The sequence below is a fragment of the Salmo salar genome, chromosome 12 (genome assembly GCF_965601325.2).
Source record: "Salmo salar chromosome 12, fSalSal1, whole genome shotgun sequence".
NCBI classification, from domain to species: domain Eukaryota; kingdom Metazoa; phylum Chordata; class Actinopteri; order Salmoniformes; family Salmonidae; genus Salmo; species Salmo salar.
Genome location: NC_138302.1, coordinates 91006583 through 91029820, shown reverse-complemented (window position 1 = coordinate 91029820; position 23238 = coordinate 91006583). Strand labels below are relative to the sequence as shown.

Below are 23238 nucleotides of genomic sequence, written 5' to 3'. Positions count from 1 at the left end.
CCACAGAGAGGGGGAATACAACCAAGTCCTTATTGCCGCCACAGAGAGGGGGGAACACTACCAAGTCCTTATCGCTGCCACAGAGAGGGGGGAATACAACCAAGTCCTTATCACTGCTACAGAGAGGGGGGAACACTACCAAGTCTTTATCACTGACACAGAGAGGGGGGAACACTACCAAGTCCTTATCACTGACACAGAGAGGGGGGAACACTACCAAGTCCTTATCACTGCCACAGAGAGCTGGGGAATACTACCAAGTCCTTATCAATGCCACATAGAGGGGGGAATACAACTAAGTCCTTATCACTGCTACAGAGAGGGGGGAACACTATCAAGTCCTTATCACTGACACAGAGAGGGGCGGGGAATACTACCAAGTCCTTATCACTGACAAAGAGACGGGGGAGCACTACCAAGTCCTTATCGCTGCCACAGAGAGGGGGGAACACAACCAAGTCCGTATCACTGCTACAGAGAGGGGGAACACTACCAAGTCTTTATCACTGACACAGAGAGCGGGGAATACTACCAAGTCCTTATCACTGACACAGAGAGCTGGGGAATACTACCAAGTCCTTATCGCTGCCACAGAGACAGGGGAATACAACCAAGTCCTTATTGCCGCCACAGAGAGGGGGGAACACTACCAAGTCCTTATCGCTGCCACAGAGAGGGGGGAATACAACCAAGTCCTTATTGCCGCCACAGAGAGGGGGGAACACTACCAAGTCCTTATCACTGACACAGAGAGGGGGGAACACTACCAAGTCCTTATCACTGACACAGAGAGCGGGGAATACTACCAAGTCCTTATCACTGCCACAGAGAGGGGGAACACTACCGAGGGAGGGTCTTCACTTTCTCTCACTAACCCAGACAGATTTTCATTCCATGCCGACACCTTCATCATTGATGCTAAAGTTGTCTCTCTTTCCCCAACACACACACACACACACACACACACACACACACACACACACACACACACACACACACACACACACACACACACACACACACACACACACACACACACACACACACACACACACACACACTCATTCTTTCTCCTTCTGTAGCAAGCCTGAGTTAAAAATAGCTCTCCCTCTCCCCTTCTCTGCTTCCCCGTTTACATAAGTACACAGCGGGGGAGGGGAGCACTTCCGGTCTGGCTACCCAGCCCAGCATCTGATCCACAACACAGGCTGGGCTGCTGGGTGTGGGAGACTGGAGGAGGGCTGACATACATACCTCGCGCATGCAGGAAAGACCTCCATCTCCATCTATATGTCTCTCTCCCTTCAGCCTGCACCTAACTGTCTGTCTACCTGCCTGCCTCTCCGTCTGTCGTCATCCTGCCTTTCGGTCTGTCTTTGACGGTCCAGGAGCGGGTCGCATCCCCGGGCTAAGAATAACAAACCAGAATCACATTTCATAACAAGGGAGCGATTTCATGATCATCTTGCTACAAGGCTTTAATGCAGGCTTTAATGCACCTCCCCACCACCACAACCACTACCAAGAGCATCCATTTTCCAAGAACTTTGGATTCATGTGACCAGTGCATGACTTATAACATAGGCGGGTCTGACAGAGACCAAAAAACAGATAAACAATTCCAGAAATGAAAAGCTATGAGCCGAGGAGGAAAAGGTAAGCCCTACTGTAAAACTCTCCCTCCCAACACAGCCAACCCTCTCCCTCCCAACACAGCCGACCCTCTCCCTCCCAACACAGCCGACCCTCTCCCGCCCAACACAGCCGACCCTCTCCCTCCCAACACAGCCGACCCTCTCCCTCCCAACACAGCCGACCCTCTCCCTCCCAACACAGCCGACCCTCTCCCGCCCAACACAGCCGACCCTCTCCCTCCCAACACAGCCGACCCTCTCCCTCCCAACACAGCCAACCCTCTCCCGCCCAACACAGCCAACCCTCTCCCTCCCAACACAGCCAACCCTCTCCCGCCCAACACAGCCAACCCTCTCCCTCCCAACACAGCCAACCCTCTCCCACCCAACACAGCCAACCCTCTCCCGCCCAACACAGCCGACCCTCTCCCTCCCAACACAGCCGACCCTCTCCCTCCCAACACAGCCGACCCTCTCCCTCCCAACACAGCCAACCCTCTCCCGCCCAACACAGCCAACCCTCTCCCTCCCAACACAGCCAACCCTCTCCCTCCCAACACAGCCGACCCTCTCCCTCCCAACACAGCCAACCATCTCCCGCCCAACACAGCCAACCCTCTCCCTCCCAACACAGCCAACCCTCTCCCTCCCAACACAGCCGACCCTCTCCCTCCCAACACAGCCAACCCTCTCCCGCCCAACAGTCAACCCTCTCCCTCCCAACACAGCCAACCCTCTCCCTCCCAACACAGCCAACCCTCTCCCTCCCAACACAGCCAACCCTCTCCCTCCCAACACAGCCGACCCTCTCCCTCCCAACACAGCCGACCCTCTCCCTCCCAACACAGCCAACCCTCTCCCTCCCAACACAGCCAACGCTCTCCCTCCCAACACAGCCAACCCTCTCCCTCCCAACACAGTCAACCCTCTCCCTCCCAACACAGCCAACGCTCTCCCGCCCAACACAGCCACAATGAACCTGTATTGAAATATGCACAAATCTCCAGCATATACAAATAAATATATTGTAAAACACAATTTAATCAACAGCCATACTGTAGAGAGAAACAACAGCCATACTGTAGAGAGAAACAACAGCCATACTGTAGAGAGAAACAACAGCCATACTGTAGAGAGAAACAACAGCCATACTGTAGAGAGAAACAACAGCCATACTGTAGAGAGAAACAACAGCCATACTGTAGAGAGAAACAACAGCCATACTGTAGAGAGAAACAACAGCCATACTGTAGAGAGAAACAACAGCCATACTGTAGAGAGAAACAACAGCCATACTGTAGAGAGAAACAACAGCCATACTGTAGAGAGAAACAACAGCCATACTGTAGAGAGAAACAACAGCCATACTGTAGAGAGAAACAACAGCCATACTGTAGAGAGAAACAACAGCCATACTGTAGATTGAAACAACAGCCATACTGTAGATTGAAACAACAGCCATACTGTAGAGAGAAACAACAGCCATACTGTAGAGTGAAACAACAGCCATACTGTAGAGAGAAACAACAGCCATACTGTAGAGTGAAACAACAGCCATACTGTAGAGTGAAACAACAGCCATACTGTAGAGTGAATCAACAGCCATACTGTAGAGTGAAACAACAGCCATACTGTAGAGAGAAACAACAGCCATACTGTAGAGAGAAACAACAGCCATACTGTAGATTGAAACAACAGCCATACTGTAGAGAGAAACAACAGCCATACTGTAGAGTGAAACAACAGCCATACTGTAGAGAGAAACAACAGCCATACTGTAGAGTGAAACAACAGCCATACTGTAGAGAGAAACAACAGCCATACTGTAGAGTGAAACAACAGCCATACTGTAGATTGAAACAACAGCCATACTGTAGAGAGAAACAACAGCCATACTGTAGAGAGAAACAACAGCCATACTGCAGAGAGAAACAACAGCCATACTGTAGATTGAAACAACAGCCATACTGTAGAGAGAAACAACAGCCATACTGTAGAGAGAAACAACAGCCATACTGTAGAGAGAAACAACAGCCATACTGTAGAGAGAAACAACAGCCATACTGTAGAGAGAAACAACAGCCATACTGTAGATTGAAACAACAGCCATACTGTAGAGAGAAACAACAGCCATACTGTAGAGAGAAACAACAGCCATACTGTAGAGAGAAACAACAGCCATACTGTAGAGAGAAACAACAGCCATACTGTAGAGAGAAACAACAGCCATACTGTAGAGTGAATCAACAGCCATACTGTAGAGAGAAACAACAGCCATACTGTAGAGTGAAACAACAGCCATACTGTAGAGAGAAACAACAGCCATACTGTAGAGAGAAACAACAGCCATACTGTAGAGTGAATCAACAGCCATACTGTAGAGTGAAACAACAGCCATACTGTAGAGAGAAACAACAGCCATACTGTAGAGAGAAACAACAGCCATACTGTAGAGTGAATCAACAGCCATACTGTAGAGAGAAACAACAGCCATACTGTAGAGAGAAACAACAGCCATACTGTAGAGTGAATCAACAGCCATACTGTAGAGAGAAACAACAGCCATACTGTAGAGTGAAACAACAGCCATACTGTAGAGTGAAACAACAGCCATACTGTAGAGAGAAACAACAGCCATACTGTAGAGAGAAACAACAGCCATACTGTAGAGAGAAACAACAGCCATACTGTAGAGTGAAACAACAGCCATACTGTAGAGTGAAACAACAGCCATACTGTAGAGAGAAACAACAGCCATACTGTAGATTGAAACAACAGCCATACTGTAGAGAGAAACAACAGCCATACTGTAGATTGAAACAACAGCCATACTGTAGAGAGAAACAACAGCCATACTGTAGAGTGAATCAACAGCCATACTGTAGAGTGAAACAACAGCCATACTGTAGAGTGAAACAACAGCCATACTGTAGAGTGAATCAACAGCCATACTGTAGAGAGAAACAACAGCCATACTGTAGAGAGAAACAACAGCCATACTGTAGAGAGAAACAACAGCCATACTGTAGAAAGAATCAACAGCCATACTGTAGAGAGAAACAACAGCCATACTGTAGAGAGAAACAACAGCCATACTGTAGAGAGAAACAACAGCCATACTGTAGAGTGAAACAACAGCCATACTGTAGAGAGAAACAACAGCCATACTGTAGAGAGAAACAACAGCCATACTGTAGAGAGAAACAACAGCCATACTGTAGATTGAAACAACAGCCATACTGTAGAGAGAAACAACAGCCATACTGTAGATTGAAACAACAGCCATACTGTAGAGAGAAACAACAGCCATACTGTAGAGTGAAACAACAGCCATACTGTAGAGAGAAACAACAGCCATACTGTAGAGTGAAACAACAGCCATACTGTAGAGAGAAACAACAGCCATACTGTAGAGTGAATCAACAGCCATACTGTAGAGAGAAACAACAGCCATACTGTAGATTGAAACAACAGCCATACTGTAGAGAGAAACAACAGCCATACTGTAGAGTGAATCAACAGCCATACTGTAGAGAGAAACAACAGCCATACTGTAGATTGAAACAACAGCCATACTGTAGAGAGAAACAACAGCCATACTGTAGAGAGAAACAACAGCCATACTGTAGAGAGAATCAACAGCCATACTGTAGATTGAAACAACAGCCATACTGTAGAGAGAAACAACAGCCATACTGTAGATTGAAACAACAGCCATACTGTAGATTGAATCAACAGCCATACTGTAGAGTGAAACAACAGCCATACTGTAGAGTGAAACAACAGCCATACTGTAGAGAGAAACAACAGCCATACTGTAGAGAGAAACAACAGCCATACTGTAGAGTGAATCAACAGCCATACTGTAGAGAGAAACAACAGCCATACTGTAGAGAGAAACAACAGCCATACTGTAGAGTGAAACAACAGCCATACTGTAGAGAGAAACAACAGCCATACTGTAGAGAGAAACAACAGCCATACTGTAGAGTGAAACAACAGCCATACTGTAGAGAGAAACAACAGCCATACTGTAGAGAGAAACAACAGCCATACTGTAGAGTGAATCAACAGCCATACTGTAGAGAGAAACAACAGCCATACTGTAGATTGAAACAACAGCCATACTGTAGAGAGAAACAACAGCCATACTGTAGAGAGAAACAACAGCCATACTGTAGAGTGAATCAACAGCCATACTGTAGAAAGAAACAACAGCCATACTGTAGAGAGAAACAACAGCCATACTGTAGAGAGAAACAACAGCCATACTGTAGAGAGAAACAACAGCCATACTGTAGAGAGAAACAACAGCCATACTGTAGAGAGAAACAACAGCCATACTGTAGAGTGAATCAACAGCCATACTGTAGAGTGAAACAACAGCCATACTGTAGAGTGAATCAACAGCCATACTGTAGATTGAAACAACAGCCATACTGTAGAGAGAAACAACAGCCATACTGTAGAGAGAAACAACAGCCATACTGTAGAGTGAATCAACAGCCATACTGTAGATTGAAACAACAGCCATACTGTAGAGAGAAACAACAGCCATACTGTAGAGAGAAACAACAGCCATACTGTAGATTGAAACAACAGCCATACTGTAGATTGAAACAACAGCCATACTGTAGAGAGAAACAACAGCCATACTGTAGAGTGAAACAACAGCCATACTGTAGAGAGAAACAACAGCCATACTGTAGAGTGAAACAACAGCCATACTGTAGAGAGAAACAACAGCCATACTGTAGAGTGAAACAACAGCCATACTGTAGAGAGAAACAACAGCCATACTGTAGAGTGAAACAACAGCCATACTGTAGATTGAAACAACAGCCATACTGTAGAGAGAAACAACAGCCATACTGTAGAGTGAATCAACAGCCATACTGTAGATTGAAACAACAGCCATACTGTAGAGAGAAACAACAGCCATACTGTAGAGTGAATCAACAGCCATACTGTAGATTGAAACAACAGCCATACTGTAGAGAGAAACAACAGCCATACTGTAGAGAGAAACAACAGCCATACTGTAGAGAGAAACAACAGCCATACTGTAGAGTGAATCAACAGCCATACTGTAGAGAGAAACAACAGCCATACTGTAGAGTGAAACAACAGCCATACTGTAGAGAGAAACAACAGCCATACTGTAGAGAGAAACAACAGCCATACTGTAGAGAGAAACAACAGCCATACTGTAGAGAGAAACAACAGCCATACTGTAGAGAGAAACAACAGCCATACTGTAGAGAGAAACAACAGCCATACTGTAGAGAGAAACAACAGCCATACTGTAGAGTGAATCAACAGCCATACTGTAGATTGAAACAACAGCCATACTGTAGAGAGAAACAACAGCCATACTGTAGATTGAAACAACAGCCATACTGTAGAGAGAAACAACAGCCATACTGTAGAGAGAAACAACAGCCATACTGTAGATTGAAACAACAGCCATACTGTAGAGAGAAACAACAGCCATACTGTAGAGTGAATCAACAGCCATACTGTAGAGAGAAACAACAGCCATACTGTAGATTGAAACAACAGCCATACTGTAGAGAGAAACAACAGCCATACTGTAGAGAGAAACAACAGCCATACTGTAGAGTGAAACAACAGCCATACTGTAGAGAGAAACAACAGCCATACTGTAGAGAGAAACAACAGCCATACTGTAGAGTGAAACAACAGCCATACTGTAGAGAGAAACAACAGCCATACTGTAGAGAGAAACAACAGCCATACTGTAGAGAGAAACAACAGCCATACTGTAGAGAGAAACAACAGCCATACTGTAGAGAGAAACAACAGCCATACTGTAGAGAGAAACAACAGCCATACTGTAGAGTGAATCAACAGCCATACTGTAGAGTGAAACAACAGCCATACTGTAGAGTGAATCAACAGCCATACTGTAGATTGAAACAACAGCCATACTGTAGAGAGAAACAACAGCCATACTGTAGAGAGAAACAACAGCCATACTGTAGAGTGAACAACAGCCATACTGTAGATGAAACAACAGCCATACTGTAGAGAGAAACAACAGCCATACTGTAGAGAGAAACAACAGCCATACTGTAGAGAGAAACAACAGCCATACTGTAGATGAAACAACAGCCATACTGTAGATTGAAACAACAGCCATACTGTAGAGAGAAACAACAGCCATACTGTAGAGAGAAACAACAGCCATACTGTAGAGAGAAACAACAGCCATACTGTAGAGTGAACAACAGCCATACTGTAGAGTGAACAACAGCCATACTGTAGAGAGAAACAACAGCCATACTGTAGAGAGAAACAACAGCCATACTGTAGAGAGAAACAACAGCCATACTGTAGAGTGAAACAACAGCCATACTGTAGAGAGAAACAACAGCCATACTGTAGAGAGAAACAACAGCCATACTGTAGATTGAAACAACAGCCATACTGTAGAGAGAAACAACAGCCATACTGTAGATTGAAACAACAGCCATACTGTAGAGAGAAACAACAGCCATACTGTAGAGTGAAACAACAGCCATACTGTAGAGAGAAACAACAGCCATACTGTAGAGAGAAACAACAGCCATACTGTAGAGAGAAACAACAGCCATACTGTAGAGTGAATCAACAGCCATACTGTAGAGAGAAACAACAGCCATACTGTAGAGTGAAACAACAGCCATACTGTAGAGAGAAACAACAGCCATACTGTAGATTGAAACAACAGCCATACTGTAGAGAGAAACAACAGCCATACTGTAGAGTGAAACAACAGCCATACTGTAGAGAGAAACAACAGCCATACTGTAGAGAGAAACAACAGCCATACTGTAGAGAGAAACAACAGCCATACTGTAGAGAGAAACAACAGCCATACTGTAGAGTGAAACAACAGCCATACTGTAGAGTGAAACAACAGCCATACTGTAGAGAGAAACAACAGCCATACTGTAGAGAGAAACAACAGCCATACTGTAGAGAGAAACAACAGCCATACTGTAGAGAGAAACAACAGCCATACTGTAGAGAGAAACAACAGCCATACTGTAGAGTGAAACAACAGCCATACTGTAGATGAAACAACAGCCATACTGTAGAGAGAAACAACAGCCATACTGTAGATTGAAACAACAGCCATACTGTAGAGAGAAACAACAGCCATACTGTAGAGAGAAACAACAGCCATACTGTAGAGAGAAACAACAGCCATACTGTAGAGTGAAACAACAGCCATACTGTAGAGAGAAACAACAGCCATACTGTAGAGAGAAACAACAGCCATACTGTAGAGAGAAACAACAGCCATACTGTAGAGAGAAACAACAGCCATACTGTAGATTGAAACAACAGCCATACTGTAGAGAGAAACAACAGCCATACTGTAGAGAGAAACAACAGCCATACTGTAGAGAGAAACAACAGCCATACTGTAGATTGAATCAACAGCCATACTGTAGAGAGAAACAACAGCCATACTGTAGAGAGAAACAACAGCCATACTGTAGAGAGAAACAACAGCCATACTGTAGAGAGAAACAACAGCCATACTGTAGAGAGAAACAACAGCCATACTGTAGAGAGAAACAACAGCCATACTGTAGAGTGAAACAACAGCCATACTGTAGAGTGAAACAACAGCCATACTGTAGAGAGAAACAACAGCCATACTGTAGAGAGAAACAACAGCCATACTGTAGAGAGAAACAACAGCCATACTGTAGAGAGAAACAACAGCCATACTGTAGAGAGAAACAACAGCCATACTGTAGAGAGAAACAACAGCCATACTGTAGAGTGAATCAACAGCCATACTGTAGATTGAAACAACAGCCATACTGTAGAGAGAAACAACAGCCATACTGTAGATTGAAACAACAGCCATACTGTAGAGAGAAACAACAGCCATACTGTAGAGAGAAACAACAGCCATACTGTAGAGAGAAACAACAGCCATACTGTAGAGTGAAACAACAGCCATACTGTAGAGAGAAACAACAGCCATACTGTAGAGAGAAACAACAGCCATACTGTAGAGAGAAACAACAGCCATACTGTAGAGAGAAACAACAGCCATACTGTAGAGAGAAACAACAGCCATACTGTAGAGTGAAACAACAGCCATACTGTAGAGAGAAACAACAGCCATACTGTAGATTGAAACAACAGCCATACTGTAGAGAGAAACAACAGCCATACTGTAGAGAGAAACAACAGCCATACTGTAGAGAGAAACAACAGCCATACTGTAGAGTGAATCAACAGCCATACTGTAGAGAGAAACAACAGCCATACTGTAGATTGAATCAACAGCCATACTGTAGAGAGAAACAACAGCCATACTGTAGAGTGAAACAACAGCCATACTGTAGAGAGAAACAACAGCCATACTGTAGAGAGAAACAACAGCCATACTGTAGAGAGAAACAACAGCCATACTGTAGAGAGAAACAACAGCCATACTGTAGAGAGAAACAACAGCCATACTGTAGAGAGAAACAACAGCCATACTGTAGAGTGAAACAACAGCCATACTGTAGAGAGAAACAACAGCCATACTGTAGAGAGAAACAACAGCCATACTGTAGAGTGAAACAACAGCCATACTGTAGAGAGAAACAACAGCCATACTGTAGAGAGAAACAACAGCCATACTGTAGAGAGAAACAACAGCCATACTGTAGAGAGAAACAACAGCCATACTGTAGAGAGAAACAACAGCCATACTGTAGAGAGAAACAACAGCCATACTGTAGATTGAAACAACAGCCATACTGTAGAGAGAAACAACAGCCATACTGTAGAGTGAATCAACAGCCATACTGTAGAGAGAAACAACAGCCATACTGAGAAACAACAGCCATACTGTAGAGGAAACAACAGCCATACTGTAGAGAGAAACAACAGCCATACTGTAGAGAGAAACAACAGCCATACTGTAGAGTGAAACAACAGCCATACTGTAGAGAGAAACAACAGCCATACTGTAGAGAGAAACAACAGCCATACTGTAGAGAGAAACAACAGCCATACTGTAGAGAGAAACAACAGCCATACTGTAGAGAGAAACAACAGCCATACTGTAGAGAGAAACAACAGCCATACTGTAGAGTGAAACAACAGCCATACTGTAGAGAGAAACAACAGCCATACTGTAGATTGAAACAACAGCCATACTGTAGAGAGAAACAACAGCCATACTGTAGAGTGAAACAACAGCCATACTGTAGAGAGAAACAACAGCCATACTGTAGAGTGAATCAACAGCCATACTGTAGAGAGAAACAACAGCCATACTGTAGATTGAAACAACAGCCATACTGTAGAGAGAAACAACAGCCATACTGTAGATTGAAACAACAGCCATACTGTAGAGAGAAACAACAGCCATACTGTAGAGTGAATCAACAGCCATACTGTAGAGAGAAACAACAGCCATACTGTAGATTGAAACAACAGCCATACTGTAGAGAGAAACAACAGCCATACTGTAGATTGAAACAACAGCCATACTGTAGAGAGAAACAACAGCCATACTGTAGAGAGAAACAACAGCCATACTGTAGAGAGAAACAACAGCCATACTGTAGAGAGAAACAACAGCCATACTGTAGATAGAAACAACAGCCATACTGTAGAGTGAATCAACAGCCATACTGTAGAGAGAAACAACAGCCATACTGTAGAGAGAAACAACAGCCATACTGTAGAGAGAAACAACAGCCATACTGTAGAGAGAAACAACAGCCATACTGTAGAGAGAAACAACAGCCATACTGTAGAGAGAAACAACAGCCATACTGTAGAGAGAAACAACAGCCATACTGTAGAGAGAAACAACAGCCATACTGTAGAGAGAAACAACAGCCATACTGTAGAGTGAATCAACAGCCATACTGTAGAGAGAAACAACAGCCATACTGTAGAGTGAAACAACAGCCATACTGTAGAGAGAAACAACAGCCATACTGTAGAGAGAAACAACAGCCATACTGTAGAGTGAAACAACAGCCATACTGTAGAGAGAAACAACAGCCATACTGTAGAGAGAAACAACAGCCATACTGTAGAGAGAAACAACAGCCATACTGTAGAGAGAAACAACAGCCATACTGTAGAGAGAAACAACAGCCATACTGTAGAGAGAAACAACAGCCATACTGTAGAGAGAAACAACAGCCATACTGTAGAGAGAAACAACAGCCATACTGTAGAGAGAAACAACAGCCATACTGTAGAGAGAAACAACAGCCATACTGTAGAGAGAAACAACAGCCATACTGTAGAGTGAAACAACAGCCATACTGTAGAGAGAAACAACAGCCATACTGTAGAGAGAAACAACAGCCATACTGTAGAGAGAAACAACAGCCATACTGTAGAGAGAAACAACAGCCATACTGTAGAGAGAAACAACAGCCATACTGTAGAGAGAAACAACAGCCATACTGTAGAGAGAAACAACAGCCATACTGTAGAGAGAAACAACAGCCATACTGTAGAGAGAAACAACAGCCATACTGTAGAGAGAAACAACAGCCATACTGTAGAGAGAAACAACAGCCATACTGTAGAGGAACAACAGCCATACTGTAGAGTGAAACAACAGCCATACTGTAGAGAGAAACAACAGCCATACTGTAGAGTGAAACAACAGCCATACTGTAGAGTGAAACAACAGCCATACTGTAGAGAGAAACAACAGCCATACTGTAGAGTGAATCAACAGCCATACTGTAGATTGAAACAACAGCCATACTGTAGAGAGAAACAACAGCCATACTGTAGAGTGAATCAACAGCCATACTGTAGATTGAAACAACAGCCATACTGTAGAGAGAAACAACAGCCATACTGTAGAGAGAAACAACAGCCATACTGTAGAGAGAAACAACAGCCATACTGTAGAGTGAATCAACAGCCATACTGTAGAGTGAAACAACAGCCATACTGTAGAGAGAAACAACAGCCATACTGTAGAGAGAAACAACAGCCATACTGTAGAGTGAAACAACAGCCATACTGTAGAGTGAAACAACAGCCATACTGTAGAGAGAAACAACAGCCATACTGTAGAGTGAAACAACAGCCATACTGTAGAGAGAAACAACAGCCATACTGTAGAGAGAAACAACAGCCATACTGTAGAGAGAAACAACAGCCATACTGTAGAGAGAAACAACAGCCATACTGTAGAGTGAAACAACAGCCATACTGTAGAGAGAAACAACAGCCATACTGTAGATTGAAACAACAGCCATACTGTAGAGAGAAACAACAGCCATACTGTAGAGAGAAACAACAGCCATACTGTAGAGAGAAACAACAGCCATACTGTAGAGAGAAACAACAGCCATACTGTAGAGTGAATCAACAGCCATACTGTAGATTGAAACAACAGCCATACTGTAGAGAGAAACAACAGCCATACTGTAGAGTGAAACAACAGCCATACTGTAGAGAGAAACAACAGCCATACTGTAGAGAGAAACAACAGCCATACTGTAGAGAGAAACAACAGCCATACTGTAGAGTGAAACAACAGCCATACTGTAGAGAGAAACAACAGCCATACTGTAGAGAGAAACAACAGCCATACTGTAGAGAGAAACAACAGCCATACTGTAGAGTGAATCAACAGCCATACTGTAGAGAGAAACAACAGCCATACTGTAGATTGAAACAACAGCCATACTGTAGAGAGAAACAACAGCCATACTGTAGATTGAAACAACAGCCATACTGTAGAGAGAAACAACAGCCATACTGTAGAGAGAAACAACAGCCATACTGTAGAGAGAAACAACAGCCATACTGTAGAGAGAAACAACAGCCATACTGTAGAGAGAAACAACAGCCATACTGTAGAGTGAAACAACAGCCATACTGTAGAGAGAAACAACAGCCATACTGTAGAGTGAAACAACAGCCATACTGTAGAGTGAAACAACAGCCATACTGTAGAGTGAATCAACAGCCATACTGTAGAGTGAACAACAGCCATACTGTAGAGTGAATCAACAGCCATACTGTAGAGAGAAACAACAGCCATACTGTAGAGAGAAACAACAGCCATACTGTAGAGAGAAACAACAGCCATACTGTAGAGAGAAACAACAGCCATACTGTAGAGAGAAACAACAGCCATACTGTAGAGAGAAACAACAGCCATACTGTAGAGAGAAACAACAGCCATACTGTAGAGAGAAACAACAGCCATACTGTAGAGAGAAACAACAGCCATACTGTAGAGAGAAACAACAGCCATACTGTAGAGTGAAACAACAGCCATACTGTAGAGAGAAACAACAGCCATACTGTAGATTGAAACAACAGCCATACTGTAGAGAGAAACAACAGCCATACTGTAGAGAGAAACAACAGCCATACTGTAGAGAGAAACAACAGCCATACTGTAGAGAGAAACAACAGCCATACTGTAGAGTGAATCAACAGCCATACTGTAGAGAGAAACAACAGCCATACTGTAGATTGAAACAACAGCCATACTGTAGAGAGAAACAACAGCCATACTGTAGAGTGAAACAACAGCCATACTGTAGATGAAACAACAGCCATACTGTAGAGAGAAACAACAGCCATACTGTAGAGTGAACAACAGCCATACTGTAGATGAAACAACAGCCATACTGTAGAGAGAAACAACAGCCATACTGTAGAGAGAAACAACAGCCATACTGTAGAGAGAAACAACAGCCATACTGTAGAGTGAATCAACAGCCATACTGTAGAGTGAATCAACAGCCATACTGTAGAGAGAAACAACAGCCATACTGTAGAGAGAAACAACAGCCATACTGTAGAGAGAAACAACAGCCATACTGTAGAGAGAAACAACAGCCATACTGTAGAGAGAAACAACAGCCATACTGTAGAGTGAAACAACAGCCATACTGTAGAGAGAAACAACAGCCATACTGTAGATTGAAACAACAGCCATACTGTAGAGAGAAACAACAGCCATACTGTAGAGAGAAACAACAGCCATACTGTAGAGTGAAACAACAGCCATACTGTAGAGAGAAACAACAGCCATACTGTAGAGTGAAACAACAGCCATACTGTAGAGAGAAACAACAGCCATACTGTAGAGAGAAACAACAGCCATACTGTAGAGAGAAACAACAGCCATACTGTAGAGAGAAACAACAGCCATACTGTAGAGTGAATCAACAGCCATACTGTAGATTGAAACAACAGCCATACTGTAGAGAGAAACAACAGCCATACTGTAGATTGAAACAACAGCCATACTGTAGAGAGAAACAACAGCCATACTGTAGAGAGAAACAACAGCCATACTGTAGAGAGAAACAACAGCCATACTGTAGAGTGAAACAACAGCCATACTGTAGAGAGAAACAACAGCCATACTGTAGAGAGAAACAACAGCCATACTGTAGAGAGAAACAACAGCCATACTGTAGAGAGAAACAACAGCCATACTGTAGAGTGAATCAACAGCCATACTGTAGAGAGAAACAACAGCCATACTGTAGATTGAAACAACAGCCATACTGTAGAGAGAAACAACAGCCATACTGTAGATTGAAACAACAGCCATACTGTAGAGAGAAACAACAGCCATACTGTAGAGAGAAACAACAGCCATACTGTAGAGAGAAACAACAGCCATACTGTAGAGAGAAACAACAGCCATACTGTAGATTGAAACAACAGCCATACTGTAGAGAGAAACAACAGCCATACTGTAGAGAGAAACAACAGCCATACTGTAGAGAGAAACAACAGCCATACTGTAGAGAGAAACAACAGCCATACTGTAGAGTGAATCAACAGCCATACTGTAGATTGAAACAACAGCCATACTGTAGAGAGAAACAACAGCCATACTGTAGATTGAAACAACAGCCATACTGTAGAGAGAAACAACAGCCATACTGTAGAGAGAAACAACAGCCATACTGTAGAGAGAAACAACAGCCATACTGTAGAGTGAAACAACAGCCATACTGTAGAGAGAAACAACAGCCATACTGTAGAGAGAAACAACAGCCATACTGTAGAGAGAAACAACAGCCATACTGTAGAGAGAAACAACAGCCATACTGTAGAGTGAATCAACAGCCATACTGTAGAGAGAAACAACAGCCATACTGTAGATTGAAACAACAGCCATACTGTAGAGAGAAACAACAGCCATACTGTAGATTGAAACAACAGCCATACTGTAGAGAGAAACAACAGCCATACTGTAGAGAGAAACAACAGCCATACTGTAGAGAGAAACAACAGCCATACTGTAGAGAGAAACAACAGCCATACTGTAGAGAGAAACAACAGCCATACTGTAGAGAGAAACAACAGCCATACTGTAGAGTGAAACAACAGCCATACTGTAGAGAGAAACAACAGCCATACTGTAGAGTGAAACAACAGCCATACTGTAGAGAGAAACAACAGCCATACTGTAGAGAGAAACAACAGCCATACTGTAGAGAGAAACAACAGCCATACTGTAGAGTGAATCAACAGCCATACTGCAGAGTGAAACAACAGCCATACTGTAGAGTGAATCAACAGCCATACTGTAGAGAGAAACAACAGCCATACTGTAGAGTGAAACAACAGCCATACTGTAGAGTGAAACAACAGCCATACTGTAGAGTGAATCAACAGCCATACTGTAGAGAGAAACAACAGCCATACTGTAGAGAGAAACAACAGCCATACTGTAGAGAGAAACAACAGCCATACTGTAGATTGAAACAACAGCCATACTGTAGAGAGAAACAACAGCCATACTGTAGAGAGAAACAACAGCCATACTGTAGAGTGAATCAACAGCCATACTGTAGAGTGAATCAACAGCCATACTGTAGAGAGAAACAACAGCCATACTGTAGAGAGAAACAACAGCCATACTGTAGAGTGAATCAACAGCCATACTGTAGAGAGAAACAACAGCCATACTGTAGAGAGAAACAACAGCCATACTGTAGAGAGAAACAACAGCCATACTGTAGATTGAAACAACAGCCATACTGTAGAGAGAAACAACAGCCATACTGTAGAGTGAATCAACAGCCATACTGTAGAGTGAAACAACAGCCATACTGTAGAGAGAAACAACAGCCATACTGTAGAGAGAAACAACAGCCATACTGTAGAGAGAAACAACAGCCATACTGTAGAGTGAAACAACAGCCATACTGTAGATTGAAACAACAGCCATACTGTAGAGAGAAACAACAGCCATACTGTAGAGAGAAACAACAGCCATACTGTAGAGTGAAACAACAGCCATACTGTAGAGTGAAACAACAGCCATACTGTAGAGAGAAACAACAGCCATACTGTAGAGAGAAACAACAGCCATACTGTAGAGTGAATCAACAGCCATACTGTAGAGAGAAACAACAGCCATACTGTAGAGAGAAACAACAGCCATACTGTAGAGAGAAACAACAGCCATACTGTTCGAGAGAAACAACAGCCATACTGTAGAGAGAAACAACAGCCATACTGTAGAGAGAAACAACAGCCATACTGTAGAGAGAAACAACAGCCATACTGTAGAGTGAATCAACAGCCATACTGTAGAGAGAAACAACAGCCATACTGTAGAGAGAAACAACAGCCATACTGTAGAGAGAAACAACAGCCATACTGTAGAGAGAAACAACAGCCATACTGTAGAGAGAAACAACAGCCATACTGTAGAGTGAAACAACAGCCATACTGTAGAGTGAAACAACAGCCATACTGTAGAGAGAAACAACAGCCATACTGTAGAGAGAAACAACAGCCATACTGTAGAGAGAAACAACAGCCATACTGTAGAGAGAAACAACAGCCATACTGTAGAGAGAAACAACAGCCATACTGTAGAGTGAATCAACAGCCATACTGTAGAGTGAAACAACAGCCATACTGTAGAGTGAATCAACAGCCATACTGTAGAGAGAAACAACAGCCATACTGTAGAGAGAAACAACAGCCATACTGTAGATTGAAACAACAGCCATACTGTAGAGAGAAACAACAGCCATACTGTAGAGAGAAACAACAGCCATACTGTAGAGAGAAACAACAGCCATACTGTAGAGAGAAACAACAGCCATACTGTAGAGTGAAACAACAGCCATACTGTAGAGAGAAACAACAGCCATACTGTAGATTGAAACAACAGCCATACTGTAGAGAGAAACAACAGCCATACTGTAGAGAGAAACAACAGCCATACTGTAGAGTGAAACAACAGCCATACTGTAGAGAGAAACAACAGCCATACTGTAGAGAGAAACAACAGCCATACTGTAGAGAGAAACAACAGCCATACTGTAGAGAGAAACAACAGCCATACTGTAGAGAGAAACAACAGCCATACTGTAGAGTGAAACAACAGCCATACTGTAGATTGAAACAACAGCCATACTGTAGAGAGAAACAACAGCCATACTGTAGAGAGAAACAACAGCCATACTGTAGAGAGAAACAACAGCCATACTGTAGAGTGAATCAACAGCCATACTGTAGAGTGAAACACCAGCCATACTGTAGAGTGAAACACCAGCCATACTGTAGAGAGAAACAACAGCCATACTGTAGAGAGAAACAACAGCCATACTGTAGAGAGAAACAACAGCCATACTGTAGAGTGAAACAACAGCCATACTGTAGAGAGAAACAACAGCCATACTGTAGAGAGAAACAACAGCCATACTGTAGAGAGAAACAACAGCCATACTGTAGATTGAATCAACAGCCATACTGTAGAGAGAAACAACAGCCATACTGTAGAGAGAAACAACAGCCATACTGTAGAGAGAAACAACAGCCATACTGTAGAGAGAAACAACAGCCATACTGTAGAGAGAAACAACAGCCATACTGTAGAGTGAAACAACAGCCATACTGTAGAGAGAAACAACAGCCATACTGTAGAGAGAAACAACAGCCATACTGTAGAGTGAAACAACAGCCATACTGTAGAGAGAAACAACAGCCATACTGTAGAGAGAAACAACAGCCATACTGTAGAGTGAAACAACAGCCATACTGTAGAGAGAAACAACAGCCATACTGTAGAGAGAAACAACAGCCATACTGTAGAGAGAAACAACAGCCATACTGTAGAGAGAAACAACAGCCATACTGTAGAGAGAAACAACAGCCATACTGTAGAGTGAAACAACAGCCATACTGTAGAGAGAAACAACAGCCATACTGTAGAGAGAAACAACAGCCATACTGTAGAGAGAAACAACAGCCATACTGTAGAGAGAAACAACAGCCATACTGTAGATTGAAACAACAGCCATACTGTAGAGAGAAACAACAGCCATACTGTAGATTGAAACAACAGCCATACTGTAGAGAGAAACAACAGCCATACTGTAGAGAGAAACAACAGCCATACTGTAGAGAGAAACAACAGCCATACTGTAGAGAGAAACAACAGCCATACTGTAGAGAGAAACAACAGCCATACTGTAGAGAGAAACAACAGCCATACTGTAGAGTGAAACAACAGCCATACTGTAGAGTGAAACAACAGCCATACTGTAGAGAGAAACAACAGCCATACTGTAGAGAGAAACAACAGCCATACTGTAGAGAGAAACAACAGCCATACTGTAGAGAGAAACAACAGCCATACTGTAGAGAGAAACAACAGCCATACTGTAGAGAGAAACAACAGCCATACTGTAGAGAGAAACAACAGCCATACTGTAGAGAGAAACAACAGCCATACTGTAGAGTGAAACAACAGCCATACTGTAGAGTGAAACAACAGCCATACTGTAGAGAGAAACAACAGCCATACTGTAGAGTTAACCTGCCCTGAAGTTTGAGTCTGTGTGTGTGTTTCATAAAGGGGCAAAGAGTGGGTGGGTACTTACTACTGTGCACAGTCGATCAGCTGGTACTCATTGGATCGCTCAAAGCAGGCCTTCACCCCCTCGTCTTGCCAAAGGGTTTTAGCATGCTCATAGAACTCCTGCAGAACAACACAACACAGAGAACTGGATCAGGCCAGTAAACGGCTAGACAGGTGAACTGGTTGCCAACTTGGACCCAAATCAAATTAGAAACGTCCTTCAACATTGTTTACATTTCAGGTATTAATTTCATTCAGGCAATAGAAAATGTAGATCTAGGTCCTACCCCCGCGGCACTCCTGTACATCTCAAATTATTGGATGATTGAGCGATAGTTCACCTACATACAGTATGTAGGATCTTAATTTTAGCCAGTTTCCTACAGCAGGAAAATAATCCTGCAGCAACAGGAAATGTGAATTATAGACGGGTTGGTTGTTTAGGGAAAGGGATATCTAGTCAGTTGCACATCACGGAAAGCATTCAACCGAAATGTGTCTTCCGCATTTAACTCACGCCCTCTGAATCTGAGGTGCGCGGGGCTGCCTTAATCAATGTCCAAGTCATCGGTGCCCTGGGAAAAGTTGTTGTTCGGGGTTAACTGCCTTGTTCAAGGGCAGAACGGCAGATTATTCCACCTTGTCGGCTCTGGGATTTGAACCAGCAACCTTTATGTTACCGGCCCAGCGCTCTTAACTGCTGGGCTACCGCTAGCAACTATGATACATGCACAGCTATGGGGAAAAACAGAGTGGTTCTCGCGACGGTCAGCCAACCTGTCTATAATTAATGGCCATTTTTGTAGTGGTTGACACATTTTTCGTTAGGGAAAATCAAGTCTGAAATTATAAAGTGGAAATTACAAACTTCAGAATCCTTTTTAAACTCCAAATACACTACATGTTCTACATGTCTTTAGCCTATCAGAAGGTAAGATGAAGAAGCAATGCATGTTTAAATCTATCCTATCTAACCTACCCAGGCTTTTGCTCTAGTCATATTATAGCAAACTACACCAGCTAATCCTGAGGAGGAGATAATTAATATGATCATATGTGTTTAGTTAGACTGAAACAAAATCCTGCAAGAGTTGCCCAGGAGGGTTGGCAATCCCTGGGCTAGCATAGAGGCTAATAGGCTGACCACACCGCTCGCGTCGCAAAATATGTTTTTCAATTATTACACCCACACTGCTCGCGCACGTCAACGAGCGTCTGCGTTGCCAAGGGCTAAAATAGAAGTCCTTTCTATTTCTGCCGCAGATCGCGCTGAAAGTCCTGCCTCTCCCATCTCCTCATTGGTTTATAGAAGCAGGTATCCACGTGCCATCTCCTCATTGGTTATACCCACGTGGGTGATTGAAAGACGAACTGTGTTGCCGGTCGGTGTAGTAATATTAGGAAAGTGTAGATGCCAATCACCATATAAATTCAAAGATGAAAAAGCCTGGAAGGAGGAGAGATGACTAGAAACGATTCAGTTGACCGTTATATGTGTGGATTAATTGTCGGAGTAGAGGACCTTGTGGATTTCAGGTAAAATAACAACTCAATGTTTATATCCCAGGACAAATTAGCTAGCAACAGCAAGCTAGCTAAATAGGACAAATTATCTAGCAAGTGCAAGCTAACTAGCTAAATTGCCATAAATGTTTAATGCTTTTCGAGCTGTTCCAAAATTAATGTAATTGGTTGCGAGTTTGTTTTGATATTTTAACTTGCGTGTCGTGATCGCGTTTGGTGTGGGGGGACTAAATAAAAGTATGCACGATGGCGCACGCGCACAGCCGGTTTGGGTACCGTGTAAGAGTCAATTGGGAATTCAACACTAAATCAACCAATCAGAAAATATTTTTAAGCTGAAAATGACATATTTGGGGCGGGCGTTGCATGCGTTTTCCTTTAAGTGGTCTCACTGAACCTACAGCCGTATCCGTCCCTTAGTTGACAGTGGTGAGTGGAAGACAGAGTGGGCACAAGACACAAGAGATACAGACTGAAAAAAACATTAATCAAATCAAGCAGCCTACACATGAACGATGAGGGACAGCACCACATAACAGAACCTTGTCTTTCAAACTGACAAGGACTCTCTAAGCATCCCCAACTAGGCCTCTGGAGTCTGGACAGTAACATGACTGCCAATGCCTGCAATGCCCAGAAAACAAAACAGAAACGTCAGTCTCACTCTGACCATGCTATAATCCTGACATTCACTCATGTTGTAAATCAATCAACGAGCATTTTAACGCTAGTGACTAATTCGTAGGGTCAAGTGTTTCTCCTAACCATGTGGCAGGTAGCCTTAAGGTTAGAGCATTGGGCCAGTAACCGAAAGGTCGCTGGATCGAATACCGGAGCCGACAAGGTGAAAAATCTGTCCCTGTGACCTTGAGCAGGGCACTTAACCTTAATTGCTCCAGGGGCGCTGTACAATGGCTGTGATCGTACCTTGTGTGTAATAGGACAATATAATAACCCCCCAAAATATTATAACCAGGTAGGCTAAAACTCCTGTCCCTATTCTTGAGGTATCCCATCAGCGTACATTGCTGAGGACAGAGAGATGGCTGTTCCCTGTCAGAACCCTAAGCACAGCGAAGCGGCAGGCAGAGTCAGTCTGGTTCCTGGTAGGCCCTAGCCTAGGGCCAGGAGATGGGGGGAGAGAGAGAGGGAGGAGGAGGCGGCAGGCAGAGTCAGTCTGGTTCCTGGTAGGCCCTAGCCTAGGGCCAGGAGATGGGGGAGGGCGAGAGGGAGGAGGCGGCGGCAGGCAGAGTCAGTCTGGTTCCTGGTAGACCCTAGCCTAGGGCCAGGAGATGGCGAGAGGGAGGAGAAGGCGGCAGCAGCCAATCAGATAGTCTTCTCTGGCCAAACACACTCAAACCCACGTTAATATAATGAGTTAGATGCTTCAGAAAGTAGTCAGAAGCCACAGACATTCCAATCCAACATATACAGTGCATTCAGAAAGTATTCAGACCCCTTGACTTTTTTCTTTTTTTTTTACATTGCAGCCTAGGAATAAATAAATAATAAATACTCATCAATCTACACACAATACCCCATAATGACAAAGACAAGTTTTTGAAATGTTTGCAAATGTATTCAAATAAAAAAATAGAAATACCTTATTTACATAAGTATTCAGACCATTAGATATAATACTCGAAATTGAGCTCAGGTGTATCCTGTTTCCATTGATCACCTTTGATGTAACGGCTGTCGTAGAGAGGGGACCAAAGCGCAGCGTGTTGATCGCTCATGATTAATATTTATTATAACTCAGAACACTAAAGAAAAAATAACAAAGAGACAACAAAAGCGCACAGTTCTGTCAGGTACATAAACTAAACAGAAGACATCTACCCACAAACACAGGTGGGAAAAAAACCTACTTAAGTATGATCTACAATTAGAGACAACGAGGACCAGCTGCCTCTAATTGGAGATCAACCCCCCCCAAAAAAACACAGAAATAGAAAACTAGACCCTAAACATAGAACTACAAAACATAGAAAAACACAAAACACCCCCTGACCTACTCTATCATAGAAAATAACATCTTACTATGGACAGGACGTGACATTTGATATGTTTCTACAACTTGATTGGAGTCCACATATGGTCAATTCAATTGATTGGACATGATTTGGAAAGGCACACACCTGCCTCTATAAGGTCCCACAGTTGACAGTAAATGTCAGAGCAAAAACCAAGCCATGAGGTTGAAGGAAT

At 43.2% G+C, this 23238-nt stretch overlaps 1 pseudogene across 1 annotated transcript in view; it reads right to left on the bottom strand.

Moving 5' to 3' along the window:
* LOC106566057 (guanine nucleotide-binding protein G(s) subunit alpha-like) overlaps positions 1–23238 on the bottom strand; it is a 67305-nt pseudogene that overhangs the window by 16783 nt on the left and 27284 nt on the right. The window contains exon 5 of the transcript XR_014379800.1: positions 19526–19623. The product of XR_014379800.1 is annotated as a guanine nucleotide-binding protein G(s) subunit alpha-like (transcript). The remainder of the gene's footprint in view (positions 1–19525; positions 19624–23238) is intronic.